The sequence below is a fragment of the Microcebus murinus genome, unplaced genomic scaffold (genome assembly GCF_040939455.1).
Source record: "Microcebus murinus isolate Inina unplaced genomic scaffold, M.murinus_Inina_mat1.0 scaf023_hap2_Mmur4.0, whole genome shotgun sequence".
NCBI lineage: Eukaryota > Metazoa > Chordata > Mammalia > Primates > Cheirogaleidae > Microcebus > Microcebus murinus.
Window position 1 is genome coordinate 180,090 of NW_027438969.1, and position 19,549 is coordinate 199,638.

Sequence of the window (19,549 nt, forward strand, 5' to 3'; positions counted from 1 at the left end):
GGCGGAGGGCGCCCCTGCCCCGCTCAAGAAGCCGAGCCTCTCTGCGCTTCCCCGCCGCCTCCTCCCGCCCCAGGCCCCGCGCCGGGCCGGGCCTGTTGAGTTCGCCGGCCGGGTCCCGCGGGCTCCGAGGGACGGGGGTGACAGGCGGGGCGGGCAGGGAGCGGCGGGCCGGGGTTGGGGGCTGTCTCTGTATACACACACACTCACACTCACACTCACTCACTCACTCACACTCACACAAGATGCGCCTCCACGGCTGGACCCGCCAAGGTGGAGCCCTCCCAGCCCCCCTCGTCTCCTCGCCTGGCCTCCTTCACCTACCCGCTGCCCACCCCCAGCGCGTCGCCGCCGCTGACTGCGCACGCGCGCACCGGCACCGGGCGCTCGCCCTTTGACCCCAGCCAGGGGCCGCCCTCCCCCACAACCCCTTTCAGCTGTGCCCCCCGCCCTGTGGGCGGGCTGCCGCCTATTCCCCCGGGCCAGGGCTGGGGCACAGCGCAAGGGGGAGGGGAGCGAGTGTATGGGGCATCTCTCTCTGGGGATGTGTCCCATGGGTGGGGTGGGGTGGGGTGGGGTGGCGTGGTTTGTGGGGCGCTGAAGAAATCAGTCCCCTCCATCTCCTACCTCTGGAAAACGCCCAAGCCCTTGGAGAACTGCCGGCACCGCTACCGTGGGGGCCGGGACCCTCCTCTGTGTCCTCCTGTGGCCCGGTCCAAGGGGCCTGGGCCTGGCCGGGGCTGCATTGGACCCCGACCACCCTGGCGTGTGGACTCGCTAAAAATCGGCGATTAGATATTGGATTCCAGCTTCCTTGAGGTCATTTCACTAATGAGTGCACCGGAAAGAGTTTCCTAATCCATCTGTGAGGGTGGCAACTGAAAGAGAATTTGAAAGCTGACAGAATAGGCGAGGGAAGGCATAGGAGATTTCCACACCCAGCAAGGAAGACTTTCCCGAAATGGAAGAAAGAAAGGAGCAAACAGAGACACCGGTAGCCCGCCCGGAAAAGAGTCTGCCCCTGAGAGAAAGTACCCTGACCAGGTTCACCCGTGGGTGGGTGGCCAGCTAGCGGCATTCAGAAGAGCGAGGCCCGCAGTCTGTGCGGAAGACACCTGCACTCGGGTGTGTGTGGCAGCACGATTCACAAGCAGCTCCAGATGTTAAACCAAGGAGAAGCCAGGGAGTTCCCAACGCCCCAGGTGTCCTCAGCCCACGACTGGCTGCTGTGGGAATGCGAAGCCCGGCTCCTTGTCTCAGAGCGGCACAACCAGGAGGTGTGACGTACACCCCGGGGTTCCCAGGAGGATCAGGCTGAAGCTGGGACTTGGCCTCAAAGTGTCCCCTCGCATGGCCACCCCCTTCCCCTTCCTGCTCCTCTACTCCTGGTGCCCCTCCATCCAGGGGCCAGACCTTAAAGAGTCACCGCAAGAGAATCCTGGTCCCCAAGGAGCCTTCTGGGGGACCGGTGCTGAGAGAGGTTGTGGGCATGGCCCGCTGGGGCTCTGCCCGACCCAGGGCTGAGAGATGCAACCTCCCAGCTCTGGGTCCCTGCAGGAAGCGTTGGCAAGCACAGGGCCGGTCCTCCAAAGGCCCAGGTGCAGGGAGCCCAGGCCAAGCAGCCTGTGGAAGAAGCCACTTGCCCTGCCACCCCGGGAACACGACTGCAGGCCCCGGCCCTTCCCACCTCCTCCTCCTCCTCCTCTTCCCCCCCCCCCCCCCCCCCCGACATGGCACAGGGCTCAGAGACACCTCAGACTCTTGCTACCCAAAGTGCAAAGGGCATCAGTTGCTCCTCTAACCCCCCCCCCCCCCCCCCCGCCCAGCAGACCGCGTTGTCCAGCCAGCCCCCGGGCCTCCCTGGGGTGCCCAGCACAAAAGCGCAGACACCCACCGGACCCTCAATCTCAGCTTTCGGATGTTTTTGCCACTCTAAGGACCCGCAGGCCAGCTGGGCCTTCGGGCAGGACAGAGAGCCCCGGAATCCGACGTGGAGAGCTGCGTGTACGTCCCCATCAGGAGGCGGTCCCCACCTCCGCGACTCTCCCCTTGCGGGGAGCGGCAGCCGCAGGGCCTCAGGGAAGACACCAGGCTGGGTCCCCGCGGCACAGCGGGGGCCCCGCACGCGACTTAGGGACGGCTGCTGGAGACTGCTGCGGCCACCCTGCTGCCGGGTTTCTGGAGGGCTTCCTGGAAGCAGCGTCCACACCAAGCCCTTGGAAGGCCCAGGCGACGGAGGAGCCGGTCAGGCAGGGGCCGAGGACGGTGAGAGGCCGGACGGGCGGGAAGGAGCATGTCAGGCAGGGGCAGAGGACGGTGACAGGCCGGGCGGGAAGGAGCCGGTCAGGCGGGGGCCCGGGACAGTGACGGGCCTGGGCCTGGCCGGGGAGGAGTGCGTCAGGCAGGGGCAGAGGACACGGGCTGGGTAAGGGTTAGGGTGACAGTTAGGGCACAATTCACACAATCGCAAAGATGTGGAAGCGACCCGAGTGCCCATCCATCCAGGAGTGCATTAATAAAATGTGGCGCGTGGACACCACGGAGTGCCATTGGGCTGTGAGGAGCAGCGGTGAGAGGGCGCCTCTCGTGTTCTCCTGGCCAGAGCTGGAACCCGTTCCAGTAAGCCAAGTATCCCAAGAATGGACACACGAGCGCCCCGTGAGCGCGCTCACCAGCAAATGGGTACGAACGGATGGACACCTAAGTGGACAGAGAGGAATCACCTTCATCATCGGGTGGGTGTCGGGCGGGTGGGGGGAGGGGAGGGGCATACACCTCCATTAGGAATGGGGTGGGTGCGCACCGACTGGGGGATGGGCGCACTTGAAGCTCTGACCCGAGGGGGGAGGCTGGGAGAGGGCAACGTACCCGACCTTAACATTGGTGCCCCCACAATACGCTGGAACAACATGAGAGGTAAATGAATAAGAACACAGGGGGGAGGGGGCACGGGCAACACATGTCACCTGAATACTTGTACTCCCATCATCTGCTTGAAAAGAGAGAGAAAAGAAAATGCAATGAGAGAGGTAAGAGACACTTTTTAAAAATAACGACTCCAAAGAGAAAAGTAAAAGGAGGCCTGTGGAGCAGGTCTGGGTGTGACTCCGGATCCCCCAACATCAGCTGCCACCACCAAAGATTCCTACGTGGAGCCCATAGAACCCCAAAAGCAACGGGACGAGTTCTGGTCCCATACTCCCTCAAAATGACATCCTGGCCTCCTTCTGGAACTCCCTCCCCTCTCAGACTCTCAAGGTTTCCTCCAGCGTGTCGGTTCCCACAGAGCAGACCTTTGGTCTGAGACCTGACAGTCCAGATGCCACGCATGCTGCCGCGTGGCGGCGGTGTCGCGGCTTGGGACAAGAGGAGGCCCCACGGTGCGGGCTGGGGCGCCAGGCACCCCACGGCGGGCGCTGAGGGTGGGGGTGACCCCCACCCCGGGCCGCCGCCGCGCTCCCAGAAAGGGGACAGAACAAGAGGCAAAAAAAAAAAAAAAGAAGAAGAAGAAGCCTACGGCACCCGGTATTCCCAGGCGGTCTTCTCCCATCCAAGTACTAACCAGGCCCGACCCTGCTTAGCTTCCGAGACCAGAGGAGACCGGGGGGCGTTCAGGGTGGTGTGGCCCTAGACGGCGGAGGGCGCCCCTGCCCCGCTCAAGATCCCAGCGTCTCTGCGCTTCCCCGCCGCCTCCTCCCGCCCCAGGCCCCGCGCCCGGCCGGGCCTGTTGAGTTCGCCGGCCGGGTCCGGCGGGCTCCGAGGGACGGGGGTGACGGGCCGGGCCGGGCGGCCGGGGCGGGCCGGGGCGGGGGGCCTTCTCTCTCTCCACACACACACACTCACACTCACTCACACTCACACAAGATGCGCCTCCACGGCTGGACCCGCCAAGGTGGAGCCCTCCCAGCCCCCCTCGTCTCCTCGCCTGGCCTCCTTCACCTACCCGCTGCCCACCCCCAGTGCGTCGCCGCCGCTGACTGCGCACGCGCGCACCGGGCGCTCGCCCTTTGACCCCAGCCAGGGGCCGCCCTCCCCCACAACCCCTTTCAGCTGTGCCCCCCGCCCTGTGGGCGGGCTGCCGCCTATTCCCCCGGGCCAGGGCTGGGGCACAGCGCAAGGGGGAGGGGAGCGAGTGTATGGGGCATCTCTCTCTGGGGATGTGTCCCATGGGTGGGGTGGGGTGGGGTGGGGTGGCGTGGTTTGTGGGGCGCTGAAGAAATCAGTCCCCTCCATCTCCTACCTCTGGAAAACGCCCAAGCCCTTGGAGAACTGCCGGCACCGCTACCGTGGGGGCCGGGACCCTCCTCTGTGTCCTCCTGTGGCCCGGTCCAAGGGGCCTGGGCCTGGCCGGGGCTGCATTGGACCCCGACCACCCTGGCGTGTGGACTCGCTAAAAATCGGCGATTAGATATTGGATTCCAGCTTCCTTGAGGTCATTTCACTAATGAGTGCACCGGAAAGAGTTTCCTAATCCATCTGTGAGGGTGGCAACTGAAAGAGAATTTGAAAGCTGACAGAATAGGCGAGGGAAGGCATAGGAGATTTCCACACCCAGCAAGGAAGACTTTCCCGAAATGGAAGAAAGAAAGGAGCAAACAGAGACACCGGTAGCCCGCCCGGAAAAGAGTCTGCCCCTGAGAGAAAGTACCCTGACCAGGTTCACCCGTGGGTGGGTGGCCAGCTAGCGGCATTCAGAAGAGCGAGGCCCGCAGTCTGTGCGGAAGACACCTGCACTCGGGTGTGTGTGGCGGCACGATTCACAAGCAGCTCCAGATGTTAAACCAAGGAGAAGCCAGGGAGTTCCCAACGCCCCAGGTGTCCTCAGCCCACGACTGGCTGCTGTGGGAATGCGAAGCCCGGCTCCTTGTCTCAGAGCGGGACAACCAGGAGGTGTGACGTACACCCCGGGGTTCCCAGGAGGATCAGGCTGAAGCTGGGACTTGGCCTCAAAGTGTCCCCTCGCATGGCCACCCCCTTCCCCTTCCTGCTCCTCTACTCCTGGTGCCCCTCCATCCAGGGGCCAGACCTTAAAGAGTCACCGCAAGAGAATCCTGGTCCCCAAGGAGCCTTCTGGGGGACCGGTACTGAGAGAGGTTGTGGGCATGGCCCGCTGGGGCTCTGCCCGACCCAGGGCTGAGAGATGCAACCTCCCAGCTCTGGGTCCCTGCAGGAAGCGTTGGCAAGCACAGGGCCGGTCCTCCAAAGGCCCAGGTGCAGGGAGCCCAGGCCAAGCAGCCTGTGGAAGAAGCCACTTGCCCTGCCACCCCGGGAACACGACTGCAGGCCCCGGCCCTTCCCACCTCCTCCTCCTCCTCCTCTTCCCCCCCCGCCCCCCCCCCGACATGGCACAGGGCTCAGAGACACCTCAGACTCTTGCTACCCAAAGTGCAAAGGGCATCAGTTGCTCCTCTAACCCCCCCCCCCCGCCCAGCAGACCGCGTTGTCCAGCCAGCCCCCGGGCCTCCCTGGGGTGCCCAGCACAAAAGCGCAGACACCCACCGGACCCTCAATCTCAGTTTTCGGATGTTTTTGCCACTCTAAGGATCCGCAGGCCAGCTGGGCCTTCGGGCAGGACAGAGAGCCCCGGAATCCGACGTGGAGAGCTGGGTATACGTCCCCATGAGGATGCGGTCCCCACCTCCGCGGCTATCCCCTTGCGGGGAGCGGCAGCCGCGGGGCCTCAGAGAAGACACCAGGCTGGGCCCCCACGGCACAGCGGGAGCACGTCCCCCGCAGGCCACTTAGCGACGGCGGCCAGCCGGCGGACGGTTGGGTTGCGCGAGACGCTGCGGCTGCCCTGCTACCGGGTTCCTGGGAGGGCGTCCTGGAACCAGCGTCCACACCAAGCCCTTGGAAGGCCCAGGCGACGGAGGAGCCCCGTCAGGCAGGGGCCGAGGACGGTGACGGCCCGGGCGGGGAGGAGCGTGTCAGGCAGGGGCAGAGGACGGTGACAGGTGATAGGCCGGGCGGGAAGGAGTCAGTCAGGCAGGGGCCGTGGAGGAGACGGGCTGGGTAAGGGTTAGGGTTAGTGTCAGGTCACAAGTCACAATCGCAAAGACCTGGAAGCCACCCGAGTGCCCATCGACCCACGAGTGGGTAAATAAAATGTGGCGCGTGGACACCACGGAGTGCTATTCGGCTATGAGGAGCAGCGGTGAGGGGGCACCTCTCGTGGTTCTCCTGGCCAGAGCTGGAACCCGTTCCAGTAAGCCAAGTATCCCAAGAATGGACACACGAGCACCACGTGCTCGCGCTCACCAGCAAATGGGTACGAACCGATGGACACCTAAGTGGACACAGAGGAATCACCTTCTTCGGGTGGGTGTCGGGCGGGTGGGGGGAGGGGATGGGCATACACATCCATTAGGAATGGGGTGGGTACGCACCGACTGGGGGATGGGCGCACTTGAAGCTCTGACCCGAGGGGGGAGGCTGGGAGAGGGCAACGCACCCGACCTTAACATTGGTGCCCCCACAATATGCTGGAACAACATGAGAGGTAAATGAATAAGAACACGGGGGGGGGAGGGGGGCACGGGCAACACATGTCACCTTAATACTTGGACTCCCATCATCTGCTTGAAAAGAGAGAGAAAAGAAAATGCAATAATAGAGATAAGAGACACTTTTTCAAAATAATGAATCCGGCCGGGCGCTGTGGCTCACGCCTGTAATCCTAGCACTTGGGAGGCCGAGGCGGGCGGATTGCTCAAGGTCAGGAGTTCAAAACCAGCCTGAGCAAGAGCGAGACCCCGTCTCTACTATAAATAGTAAGAAATTAATTGGCCAACTGATATATATATAAAAAATTAGCGGGGCATGGTGGCGCATGCCTGCAGTCCCAGCTACCCGGGAGGCTGAGGCAGAAGGATCACTCGAGCCCAGGAGTTTGAAGTTGCTGTGAGCTAGGCTGACGCCACGGCACTCACTCTAGCCTGGGCAACAAACCGAGACTCTGTCTCAAAAAAAAAAAAAAAAAAAAAAATGAATCCGAAGAGAAAAGTAAAAGGAGGCCTGTGGAGCAGGTCTGGGTGTGACTCCGGATCCCCGAACATCAGGTGCCACCACCAAAGATTCCTACGTGTAGCTCATAGAACCCCAAAAGCAACGGGAGGAGTTCTGGTCACATACTCCCTCAAAATGACATCCTGGCCTTCTTCTGGAACTCCCTCCCCTCTCAGACTCTCAAGGTTTCCTCCAGCGTGTCGGCTCCCACAGAGCAGACCTTAGGTCTGAGACCTGACTGTCCAGAAGCCACGCATGCTGCCGCGTGGCGGCGGTGTCACGGCTCGGGACAAGAGGAGGCCCCACGGTGCGGGCTGGGGCGCCAGGCACCGCGGCGGGCGCTGAGGGTGGGGGTCACCCCCACCCCGGGCCGCCCCCGCACTCCCAGAAACGCTACAGAACCAGAGGCAAAAAAAAAAAAGAAGAAGCCTACGGCACCCGGTATTCCCGGGCGGTCTCCCATCCAAGTTCTAACCAGGCCCGACCCTGCTTAGCTTCCGAGACCAGACGGGATCGGGCGCGTTCGGGGTGGTGTGGCCGTGGACGGCGGAGGGCGCCCCTGCCCCGCTCAAGAAGCCGAGCCTCTCTGCGCTTCCCCGCCGCCTCCTCCCGCCCCAGGCCCCGCGCCGGGCCGGGCCTGTTGAGTTCGCCGGCCGGGTCCCGCGGGCTCCGAGGGACGGGGGTGACAGGCGGGGCGGGCAGGGAGCGGCGGGCCGGGGTTGGGGGCTGTCTCTGTATACACACACACTCACACTCACACTCACTCACTCACACTCACACTCACACAAGATGCGCCTCCACGGCTGGACCCGCCAAGGTGGAGACCTTCAAGCCCCCCTCCTCTCCTTGCCTGGCCTCCTTCACCTCCCCGCCCCCCACCCCCAGCGCGCCGGGGCCGCTGACTGCGCACGGGCGGGAGGGGCGGGGGGCTCGCCCTTTGACCCCAGCCAGGGGCGGCCCTCCCCCACAACCCCTTTCAGCTGCGCCCCCCACCCTGTGGCCCGGCGGCCGCCTATTCCCCGGGGCCAGGGCTGGGGCACAGCGCACGGGGGAGGGGAGCCAGTGTATGGGGCGTCTCTCTCTCTCTCGGGATGTGTCCCATGGGTGGGGTGGGGTGGCGTGGTTTGTGGGGCGCTGAAGAAATCAGTCCCCTCCATCTCCTCCCTCTGGAAAACACCCAAGCCCTTGGAGAACTGCCCGCACCGCTACCGTGGGGGCCGGGACCCTCCTCTGTGTCCTCCTGTGGCCCAGTCCAAGGGGCCTGGGCCTGGCCGGGGCTGCATTGGACCCCAACCACCCTGGCGTGTGGACTCGCTAAAAATCGGCGATTAGATATTGGATTCCAGCGTCATTGAGGTCATTTCACTAATGAGTGCACCGCAAAGAGTTTCCTAATCCATCTGTGAGGGTGGCAACCGAAAGAGAATTTTAGAGCTGACAGAATAGGCGAGGAAAGGCATAGGAGATTTCCACACCCAGTAAGGAAGCCTTTCCCGAAATGGAAGAAAGAAAGGAGCAAACAGAGACACCGGTAGCCCGCCCGGATGAGAGTCTGCCCCCGAGAGAAAGTACCCTGACCAGGTTCACCCGTGGGTGGGTCGCGAGCTAGCGGCATTCAGAAGAGCGAGGCCCGCAGTCTGTGCAGAAGACACCTGCACTCGGGTGTGTGTGGCGGCACAATTCACAAGCAGCTCCAGATGTTAAACCAAGGAGAAGCCAGGGAGTTCCCAACGCCCCAGGTGTCCTCAGCCCACGACTGGCTGCTGTGGGAATGCGAAGCCCGGCTCCTTGTCTCAGAGCGGGGCAACCAGGAGGTGTGATGTCCACCCCGGGGTTCCCAGGAGGATCAGGCTGAAGCTGGGACTTGGCCTCAAAGTGTCCCCTCGCATGGCCACCCCCTTCCCCTTCCTGCTCCTCTACTCCTGGTGCCCCTCCATCCAGGGGCCAGACCTTAAAGAGTCACCCGCAAGAGAATCCTGGTCCCAAAGGAGCCTTCTGGGGGACCCCTGCTGAGAGAGGTTGTGGGCATGGCCCGCTGGGGCTCTGCCCGACCCAGGGCTGAGAGATGCAACCTCCCAGCTCTGGGTCCCTGCAGGAAGTGTTGGCAAGCACAGGGCCAGTCCTCCAAAGGCCCAGGTGCAGGGAGCCCAGGCCAAGCAGCCTGTGGAAGAAGCCACATGCTGTGCCACCCCGGGGAACACGACTGCAGGCCACGGCCCTTCCCACCTCCTCCTCCTCCACCTCCTCCTCCTCCTCCTCCTCCTCCTCCTCCTCCTCCTCCCACCCCGCCCCCGCCCCCGCCCCCACATGGCACAGGGCCCAGAGACACCTCAGACACTTGCTACCCAAAGTGCAAAGGGCATCAGTTGCTCCTCCAAACCCCCCCCCCAGCCCAGCAGACCGCGTTGTCCAGTCAGCCCCCGGGCCTCCCTGGGGTGCCCAGCACAAAAGTGCAGACACCCACCGGACCCTCAATCTCAGTTTTCGGATGTTTTTGCCACTCTAAGGATCCGCAGGCCAGCTGGGCCTTCTGGCAGGACAGAGAGCCCCGGAATCCGACGTGGAGAGCTGGGTATACATCCCCATGAGGAGGCGGTCCCCACCTCCGCGGCTATCCCCTTGCGGGGAGCGGCAGCCGCGGGGCCTCAGAGAAGACACCAGGCTGGGCCCCCACGGCACAGCGGGAGCACGTCCCCCGCAGGCCACTTAGCGACGGCGGCCAGCCGGCGGACGGTTGGGTTGCGCGAGACGCTGCGGCCGCCCTGCTACCGGGTTCCTGGGAGGGCGTCCTGGAACCAGCGTCCACACCAAGCCCTTGGAAGGCCCAGGCGACGGAGGAGCCCCGTCAGGCAGGGGCCGAGGACGGTGACGGCCCGGGCGGGGAGGAGCGTGTCAGGCAGGGGCAGAGGACGGTGACAGGTGATAGGCCGGGCGGGAAGGAGTCAGTCAGGCAGGGGCCGTGGAGGAGACGGGCTGGGTAAGGGTTAGGGTTAGTGTCAGGGCACAAGTCACAATCGCAAAGACCTGGAAGCCACCCGAGTGCCCATCGACCCACGAGTGGGTAAATAAAATGTGGCGCGTGGACACCACGGAGTGCTATTCGGCTATGAGGAGCAGCGGTGAGGGGGCACCTCTCGTGGTTCTCCTGGCCAGAGCTGGAACCCGTTCCAGTAAGCCAAGTATCCCAAGAATGGACACACGAGCACCACGTGCTCGCGCTCACCAGCAAATGGGTACGAACCGATGGACACCTAAGTGGACACAGAGGAATCACCTTCTTCGGGTGGGTGTCGGGCGGGTGGGGGGAGGGGATGGGCATACACATCCATTAGGAATGGGGTGGGTACGCACCGACTGGGGGATGGGCGCACTTGAAGCTCTGACCCGAGGGGGGAGGCTGGGAGAGGGCAACGCACCCGACCTTAACATTGGTGCCCCCACAATATGCTGGAACAACATGAGAGGTAAATGAATAAGAACACGGGGGGGGGAGGGGGGCACGGGCAACACATGTCACCTTAATACTTGGACTCCCATCATCTGCTTGAAAAGAGAGAGAAAAGAAAATGCAATAATAGAGATAAGAGACACTTTTTCAAAATAATGAATCCGGCCGGGCGCTGTGGCTCACGCCTGTAATCCTAGCACTTGGGAGGCCGAGGCGGGCGGATTGCTCAAGGTCAGGAGTTCAAAACCAGCCTGAGCAAGAGCGAGACCCCGTCTCTACTATAAATAGTAAGAAATTAATTGGCCAACTGATATATATATAAAAAATTAGCGGGGCATGGTGGCGCATGCCTGCAGTCCCAGCTACCCGGGAGGCTGAGGCAGAAGGATCACTCGAGCCCAGGAGTTTGAAGTTGCTGTGAGCTAGGCTGACGCCACGGCACTCACTCTAGCCTGGGCAACAAACCGAGACTCTGTCTCAAAAAAAAAAAAAAAAAAAAAAATGAATCCGAAGAGAAAAGTAAAAGGAGGCCTGTGGAGCAGGTCTGGGTGTGACTCCGGATCCCCGAACATCAGGTGCCACCACCAAAGATTCCTACGTGTAGCTCATAGAACCCCAAAAGCAACGGGAGGAGTTCTGGTCACATACTCCCTCAAAATGACATCCTGGCCTTCTTCTGGAACTCCCTCCCCTCTCAGACTCTCAAGGTTTCCTCCAGCGTGTCGGCTCCCACAGAGCAGACCTTAGGTCTGAGACCTGACTGTCCAGAAGCCACGCATGCTGCCGCGTGGCGGCGGTGTCACGGCTCGGGACAAGAGGAGGCCCCACGGTGCGGGCTGGGGCGCCAGGCACCGCGGCGGGCGCTGAGGGTGGGGGTCACCCCCACCCCGGGCCGCCCCCGCACTCCCAGAAACGCTACAGAACCAGAGGCAAAAAAAAAAAAGAAGAAGCCTACGGCACCCGGTATTCCCGGGCGGTCTCCCATCCAAGTTCTAACCAGGCCCGACCCTGCTTAGCTTCCGAGACCAGACGGGATCGGGCGCGTTCGGGGTGGTGTGGCCGTGGACGGCGGAGGGCGCCCCTGCCCCGCTCAAGAAGCCGAGCCTCTCTGCGCTTCCCCGCCGCCTCCTCCCGCCCCAGGCCCCGCGCCGGGCCGGGCCTGTTGAGTTCGCCGGCCGGGTCCCGCGGGCTCCGAGGGACGGGGGTGACAGGCGGGGCGGGCAGGGAGCGGCGGGCCGGGGTTGGGGGCTGTCTCTGTATACACACACACTCACACTCACACTCACTCACTCACTCACACTCACACAAGATGCGCCTCCACGGCTGGACCCGCCAAGGTGGAGCCCTCCCAGCCCCCCTCGTCTCCTCGCCTGGCCTCCTTCACCTACCCGCTGCCCACCCCCAGCGCGTCGCCGCCGCTGACTGCGCACGCGCGCACCGGCACCGGGCGCTCGCCCTTTGACCCCAGCCAGGGGCCGCCCTCCCCCACAACCCCTTTCAGCTGTGCCCCCCGCCCTGTGGGCGGGCTGCCGCCTATTCCCCCGGGCCAGGGCTGGGGCACAGCGCAAGGGGGAGGGGAGCGAGTGTATGGGGCATCTCTCTCTGGGGATGTGTCCCATGGGTGGGGTGGGGTGGGGTGGGGTGGCGTGGTTTGTGGGGCGCTGAAGAAATCAGTCCCCTCCATCTCCTACCTCTGGAAAACGCCCAAGCCCTTGGAGAACTGCCGGCACCGCTACCGTGGGGGCCGGGACCCTCCTCTGTGTCCTCCTGTGGCCCGGTCCAAGGGGCCTGGGCCTGGCCGGGGCTGCATTGGACCCCGACCACCCTGGCGTGTGGACTCGCTAAAAATCGGCGATTAGATATTGGATTCCAGCTTCCTTGAGGTCATTTCACTAATGAGTGCACCGGAAAGAGTTTCCTAATCCATCTGTGAGGGTGGCAACTGAAAGAGAATTTGAAAGCTGACAGAATAGGCGAGGGAAGGCATAGGAGATTTCCACACCCAGCAAGGAAGACTTTCCCGAAATGGAAGAAAGAAAGGAGCAAACAGAGACACCGGTAGCCCGCCCGGAAAAGAGTCTGCCCCTGAGAGAAAGTACCCTGACCAGGTTCACCCGTGGGTGGGTGGCCAGCTAGCGGCATTCAGAAGAGCGAGGCCCGCAGTCTGTGCGGAAGACACCTGCACTCGGGTGTGTGTGGCAGCACGATTCACAAGCAGCTCCAGATGTTAAACCAAGGAGAAGCCAGGGAGTTCCCAACGCCCCAGGTGTCCTCAGCCCACGACTGGCTGCTGTGGGAATGCGAAGCCCGGCTCCTTGTCTCAGAGCGGCACAACCAGGAGGTGTGACGTACACCCCGGGGTTCCCAGGAGGATCAGGCTGAAGCTGGGACTTGGCCTCAAAGTGTCCCCTCGCATGGCCACCCCCTTCCCCTTCCTGCTCCTCTACTCCTGGTGCCCCTCCATCCAGGGGCCAGACCTTAAAGAGTCACCGCAAGAGAATCCTGGTCCCCAAGGAGCCTTCTGGGGGACCGGTGCTGAGAGAGGTTGTGGGCATGGCCCGCTGGGGCTCTGCCCGACCCAGGGCTGAGAGATGCAACCTCCCAGCTCTGGGTCCCTGCAGGAAGCGTTGGCAAGCACAGGGCCGGTCCTCCAAAGGCCCAGGTGCAGGGAGCCCAGGCCAAGCAGCCTGTGGAAGAAGCCACTTGCCCTGCCACCCCGGGAACACGACTGCAGGCCCCGGCCCTTCCCACCTCCTCCTCCTCCTCCTCTTCCCCCCCCGCCCCCCCCCCCGACATGGCACAGGGCTCAGAGACACCTCAGACTCTTGCTACCCAAAGTGCAAAGGGCATCAGTTGCTCCTCTAACCCCCCCCCCCCCCCCCCCCCGCCCAGCAGACCGCGTTGTCCAGCCAGCCCCCGGGCCTCCCTGGGGTGCCCAGCACAAAAGCGCAGACACCCACCGGACCCTCAATCTCAGCTTTCGGATGTTTTTGCCACTCTAAGGACCCGCAGGCCAGCTGGGCCTTCGGGCAGGACAGAGAGCCCCGGAATCCGACGTGGAGAGCTGCGTGTACGTCCCCATCAGGAGGCGGTCCCCACCTCCGCGACTCTCCCCTTGCGGGGAGCGGCAGCCGCAGGGCCTCAGGGAAGACACCAGGCTGGGTCCCCGCGGCACAGCGGGGGCCCCGCACGCGACTTAGGGACGGCTGCTGGAGACTGCTGCGGCCACCCTGCTGCCGGGTTTCTGGAGGGCTTCCTGGAAGCAGCGTCCACACCAAGCCCTTGGAAGGCCCAGGCGACGGAGGAGCCGGTCAGGCAGGGGCCGAGGACGGTGAGAGGCCGGACGGGCGGGAAGGAGCATGTCAGGCAGGGGCAGAGGACGGTGACAGGCCGGGCGGGAAGGAGCCGGTCAGGCGGGGGCCCGGGACAGTGACGGGCCTGGGCCTGGCCGGGGAGGAGTGCGTCAGGCAGGGGCAGAGGACACGGGCTGGGTAAGGGTTAGGGTGACAGTTAGGGCACAATTCACACAATCGCAAAGATGTGGAAGCGACCCGAGTGCCCATCCATCCAGGAGTGCATTAATAAAATGTGGCGCGTGGACACCACGGAGTGCCATTGGGCTGTGAGGAGCAGCGGTGAGAGGGCGCCTCTCGTGTTCTCCTGGCCAGAGCTGGAACCCGTTCCAGTAAGCCAAGTATCCCAAGAATGGACACACGAGCGCCCCGTGAGCGCGCTCACCAGCAAATGGGTACGAACGGATGGACACCTAAGTGGACAGAGAGGAATCACCTTCATCATCGGGTGGGTGTCGGGCGGGTGGGGGGAGGGGAGGGGCATACACCTCCATTAGGAATGGGGTGGGTGCGCACCGACTGGGGGATGGGCGCACTTGAAGCTCTGACCCGAGGGGGGAGGCTGGGAGAGGGCAACGTACCCGACCTTAACATTGGTGCCCCCACAATACGCTGGAACAACATGAGAGGTAAATGAATAAGAACACAGGGGGGAGGGGGCACGGGCAACACATGTCACCTGAATACTTGTACTCCCATCATCTGCTTGAAAAGAGAGAGAAAAGAAAATGCAATGAGAGAGGTAAGAGACACTTTTTAAAAATAACGACTCCAAAGAGAAAAGTAAAAGGAGGCCTGTGGAGCAGGTCTGGGTGTGACTCCGGATCCCCCAACATCAGCTGCCACCACCAAAGATTCCTACGTGGAGCCCATAGAACCCCAAAAGCAACGGGACGAGTTCTGGTCCCATACTCCCTCAAAATGACATCCTGGCCTCCTTCTGGAACTCCCTCCCCTCTCAGACTCTCAAGGTTTCCTCCAGCGTGTCGGTTCCCACAGAGCAGACCTTTGGTCTGAGACCTGACAGTCCAGATGCCACGCATGCTGCCGCGTGGCGGCGGTGTCGCGGCTTGGGACAAGAGGAGGCCCCACGGTGCGGGCTGGGGCGCCAGGCACCCCACGGCGGGCGCTGAGGGTGGGGGTGACCCCCACCCCGGGCCGCCGCCGCGCTCCCAGAAAGGGGACAGAACAAGAGGCAAAAAAAAAAAAAAAGAAGAAGAAGAAGCCTACGGCACCCGGTATTCCCAGGCGGTCTTCTCCCATCCAAGTACTAACCAGGCCCGACCCTGCTTAGCTTCCGAGACCAGAGGAGACCGGGGGGCGTTCAGGGTGGTGTGGCCCTAGACGGCGGAGGGCGCCCCTGCCCCGCTCAAGATCCCAGCGTCTCTGCGCTTCCCCGCCGCCTCCTCCCGCCCCAGGCCCCGCGCCCGGCCGGGCCTGTTGAGTTCGCCGGCCGGGTCCGGCGGGCTCCGAGGGACGGGGGTGACGGGCCGGGCCGGGCGGCCGGGGCGGGCCGGGGCGGGGGGCTGTCTCTCTCTCCACACACACACACTCACACTCACTCACACTCACACAAGATGCGCCTCCACGGCTGGACCCGCCAAGGTGGAGCCCTCCCAGCCCCCCTCGTCTCCTCGCCTGGCCTCCTTCACCTACCCGCTGCCCACCCCCAGTGCGTCGCCGCCGCTGACTGCGCACGCGCGCACCGGGCGCTCGCCCTTTGACCCCAGCCAGGGGCCGCCCTCCCCCACAACCCCTTTCAGCTGTGCCCCCCGCCCTGTGGGCGGGCTGCCGCCTATTCCCCCGGGCCAGGGCTGGGGCACAGCGCAAGGGGGAGGGGAGCGAGTGTATGGGGCATCTCTCTCTGGGGATGTGTCCCATGGGTGGGGTGGGGTGGGGTGGGGTGGCGTGGTTTGTGGGGCGCTGAAGAAATCAGTCCCCTCCATCTCCTACCTCTGGAAAACGCCCAAGCCCTTGGAGAACTGCCGGCACCGCTACCGTGGGGGCCGGGACCCTCCTCTGTGTCCTCCTGTGGCCCGGTCCAAGGGGCCTGGGCCTGGCCGGGGCTGCATTGGACCCCGACCACCCTGGCGTGTGGACTCGCTAAAAATCGGCGATTAGATATTGGATTCCAGCTTCCTTGAGGTCATTTCACTAATGAGTGCACCGGAAAGAGTTTCCTAATCCATCTGTGAGGGTGGCAACTGAAAGAGAATTTGAAAGCTGACAGAATAGGCGAGGGAAGGCATAGGAGATTTCCACACCCAGCAAGGAAGACTTTCCCGAAATGGAAGAAAGAAAGGAGCAAACAGAGACACCGGTAGCCCGCCCGGAAAAGAGTCTGCCCCTGAGAGAAAGTACCCTGACCAGGTTCACCCGTGGGTGGGTGGCCAGCTAGCGGCATTCAGAAGAGCGAGGCCCGCAGTCTGTGCGGAAGACACCTGCACTCGGGTGTGTGTGGCGGCACGATTCACAAGCAGCTCCAGATGTTAAACCAAGGAGAAGCCAGGGAGTTCCCAACGCCCCAGGTGTCCTCAGCCCACGACTGGCTGCTGTGGGAATGCGAAGCCCGGCTCCTTGTCTCAGAGCGGGACAACCAGGAGGTGTGACGTACACCCCGGGGTTCCCAGGAGGATCAGGCTGAAGCTGGGACTTGGCCTCAAAGTGTCCCCTCGCATGGCCACCCCCTTCCCCTTCCTGCTCCTCTACTCCTGGTGCCCCTCCATCCAGGGGCCAGACCTTAAAGAGTCACCGCAAGAGAATCCTGGTCCCCAAGGAGCCTTCTGGGGGACCGGTACTGAGAGAGGTTGTGGGCATGGCCCGCTGGGGCTCTGCCCGACCCAGGGCTGAGAGATGCAACCTCCCAGCTCTGGGTCCCTGCAGGAAGCGTTGGCAAGCACAGGGCCGGTCCTCCAAAGGCCCAGGTGCAGGGAGCCCAGGCCAAGCAGCCTGTGGAAGAAGCCACTTGCCCTGCCACCCCGGGAACACGACTGCAGGCCCCGGCCCTTCCCACCTCCTCCTCCTCCTCCTCTTCCCCCCCCGCCCCCCCCCGACATGGCACAGGGCTCAGAGACACCTCAGACTCTTGCTACCCAAAGTGCAAAGGGCATCAGTTGCTCCTCTAACCCCCCCCCCCCCGCCCAGCAGACCGCGTTGTCCAGCCAGCCCCCGGGCCTCCCTGGGGTGCCCAGCACAAAAGCGCAGACACCCACCGGACCCTCAATCTCAGTTTTCGGATGTTTTTGCCACTCTAAGGATCCGCAGGCCAGCTGGGCCTTCGGGCAGGACAGAGAGCCCCGGAATCCGACGTGGAGAGCTGGGTATACGTCCCCATGAGGATGCGGTCCCCACCTCCGCGGCTATCCCCTTGCGGGGAGCGGCAGCCGCGGGGCCTCAGAGAAGACACCAGGCTGGGCCCCCACGGCACAGCGGGAGCACGTCCCCCGCAGGCCACTTAGCGACGGCGGCCAGCCGGCGGACGGTTGGGTTGCGCGAGACGCTGCGGCCGCCCTGCTACCGGGTTCCTGGGAGGGCGTCCTGGAACCAGCGTCCACACCAAGCCCTTGGAAGGCCCAGGCGACGGAGGAGCCCCGTCAGGCAGGGGCCGAGGACGGTGACGGCCCGGGCGGGGAGGAGCGTGTCAGGCAGGGGCAGAGGACGGTGACAGGTGATAGGCCGGGCGGGAAGGAGTCAGTCAGGCAGGGGCCGTGGAGGAGACGGGCTGGGTAAGGGTTAGGGTTAGTGTCAGGTCACAAGTCACAATCGCAAAGACCTGGAAGCCACCCGAGTGCCCATCGACCCACGAGTGGGTAAATAAAATGTGGCGCGTGGACACCACGGAGTGCTATTCGGCTATGAGGAGCAGCGGTGAGGGGGCACCTCTCGTGGTTCTCCTGGCCAGAGCTGGAACCCGTTCCAGTAAGCCAAGTATCCCAAGAATGGACACACGAGCACCACGTGCTCGCGCTCACCAGCAAATGGGTACGAACCGATGGACACCTAAGTGGACACAGAGGAATCACCTTCTTCGGGTGGGTGTCGGGCGGGTGGGGGGAGGGGATGGGCATACACATCCATTAGGAATGGGGTGGGTACGCACCGACTGGGGGATGGGCGCACTTGAAGCTCTGACCCGAGGGGGGAGGCTGGGAGAGGGCAACGCACCCGACCTTAACATTGGTGCCCCCACAATATGCTGGAACAACATGAGAGGTAAATGAATAAGAACACGGGGGGGGGGAGGGGGGCACGGGCAACACATGTCACCTTAATACTTGGACTCCCATCATCTGCTTGAAAAGAGAGAGAAAAGAAAATGCAATAATAGAGATAAGAGACACTTTTTCAAAATAATGAATCCGGCCGGGCGCTGTGGCTCACGCCTGTAATCCTAGCACTTGGGAGGCCGAGGCGGGCGGATTGCTCAAGGTCAGGAGTTCAAAACCAGCCTGAGCAAGAGCGAGACCCCGTCTCTACTATAAATAGTAAGAAATTAATTGGCCAACTGATATATATATAAAAAATTAGCGGGGCATGGTGGCGCATGCCTGCAGTCCCAGCTACCCGGGAGGCTGAGGCAGAAGGATCACTCGAGCCCAGGAGTTTGAAGTTGCTGTGAGCTAGGCTGACGCCACGGCACTCACTCTAGCCTGGGCAACAAACCGAGACTCTGTCTCAAAAAAAAAAAAAAAAAAAAATGAATCCGAAGAGAAAAGTAAAAGGAGGCCTGTGGAGCAGGTCTGGGTGTGACTCCGGATCCCCGAACATCAGGTGCCACCACCAAAGATTCCTACGTGTAGCTCATAGAACCCCAAAAGCAACGGGAGGAGTTCTGGTCACATACTCCCTCAAAATGACATCCTGGCCTTCTTCTGGAACTCCCTCCCCTCTCAGACTCTCAAGGTTTCCTCCAGCGTGTCGGCTCCCACAGAGCAGACCTTAGGTCTGAGACCTGACTGTCCAGAAGCCACGCATGCTGCCGCGTGGCGGCGGTGTCACGGCTCGGGACAAGAGGAGGCCCCACGGTGCGGGCTGGGGCGCCAGGCACCCCACGGCGGGCGCTGAGGGTGGGGGTCACCCCCACCCCGGGCCGCCCCCGCACTCCCAGAAACGCTACAGAACCAGAGGCAAAAAAAAAAAAGAAGAAGCCTACGGCACCCGGTATTCCCGGGCGGTCTCCCATCCAAGTTCTAACCAGGCCCGACCCTGCTTAGCTTCCGAGACCAGACGGGATCGGGCGCGTTCGGGGTGGTGTGGCCGTGGACGGCGGAGGGCGCCCCTGCCCCGCTCAAGAAGCCGAGCCTCTCTGCGCTTCCCCGCCGCCTCCTCCCGCCCCAGGCCCCGCGCCGGGCCGGGCCTGTTGAGTTCGCCGGCCGGGTCCCGCGGGCTCCGAGGGACGGGGGTGACAGGCGGGGCGGGCAGGGAGCGGCGGGCCGGGGTTGGGGGCTGTCTCTGTATACACACACACTCACACTCACACTCACTCACTCACACTCACACTCACACAAGATGCGCCTCCACGGCTGGACCCGCCAAGGTGGAGACCTTCAAGCCCCCCTCCTCTCCTTGCCTGGCCTCCTTCACCTCCCCGCCCCCCACCCCCAGCGCGCCGGGGCCGCTGACTGCGCACGGGCGGGAGGGGCGGGGGGCTCGCCCTTTGACCCCAGCCAGGGGCGGCCCTCCCCCACAACCCCTTTCAGCTGCGCCCCCCACCCTGTGGCCCGGCGGCCGCCTATTCCCCGGGGCC

The 19,549-nt window shown here is 63.4% G+C and overlaps 5 pseudogenes; all 5 read right to left on the reverse strand.

Annotated features, from left to right (window-relative positions):
* Positions 1-3,507: 3,507 nt before the first annotated feature.
* Positions 3,508-3,630, reverse strand: LOC142867930 (uncharacterized; annotated as a pseudogene).
* Positions 3,631-7,428: 3,798 nt separating this feature from the next.
* LOC142867963 (uncharacterized) lies at positions 7,429-7,547 on the reverse strand (annotated as a pseudogene).
* A 3,851-nt stretch (positions 7,548-11,398) lies between these two features.
* LOC142867964 (uncharacterized) lies at positions 11,399-11,517 on the reverse strand (annotated as a pseudogene).
* A 3,509-nt stretch (positions 11,518-15,026) lies between these two features.
* LOC142867931 (uncharacterized) lies at positions 15,027-15,149 on the reverse strand (annotated as a pseudogene).
* A 3,799-nt stretch (positions 15,150-18,948) lies between these two features.
* Positions 18,949-19,067, reverse strand: LOC142867966 (uncharacterized; annotated as a pseudogene).
* Positions 19,068-19,549: the final 482 nt, after the last annotated feature.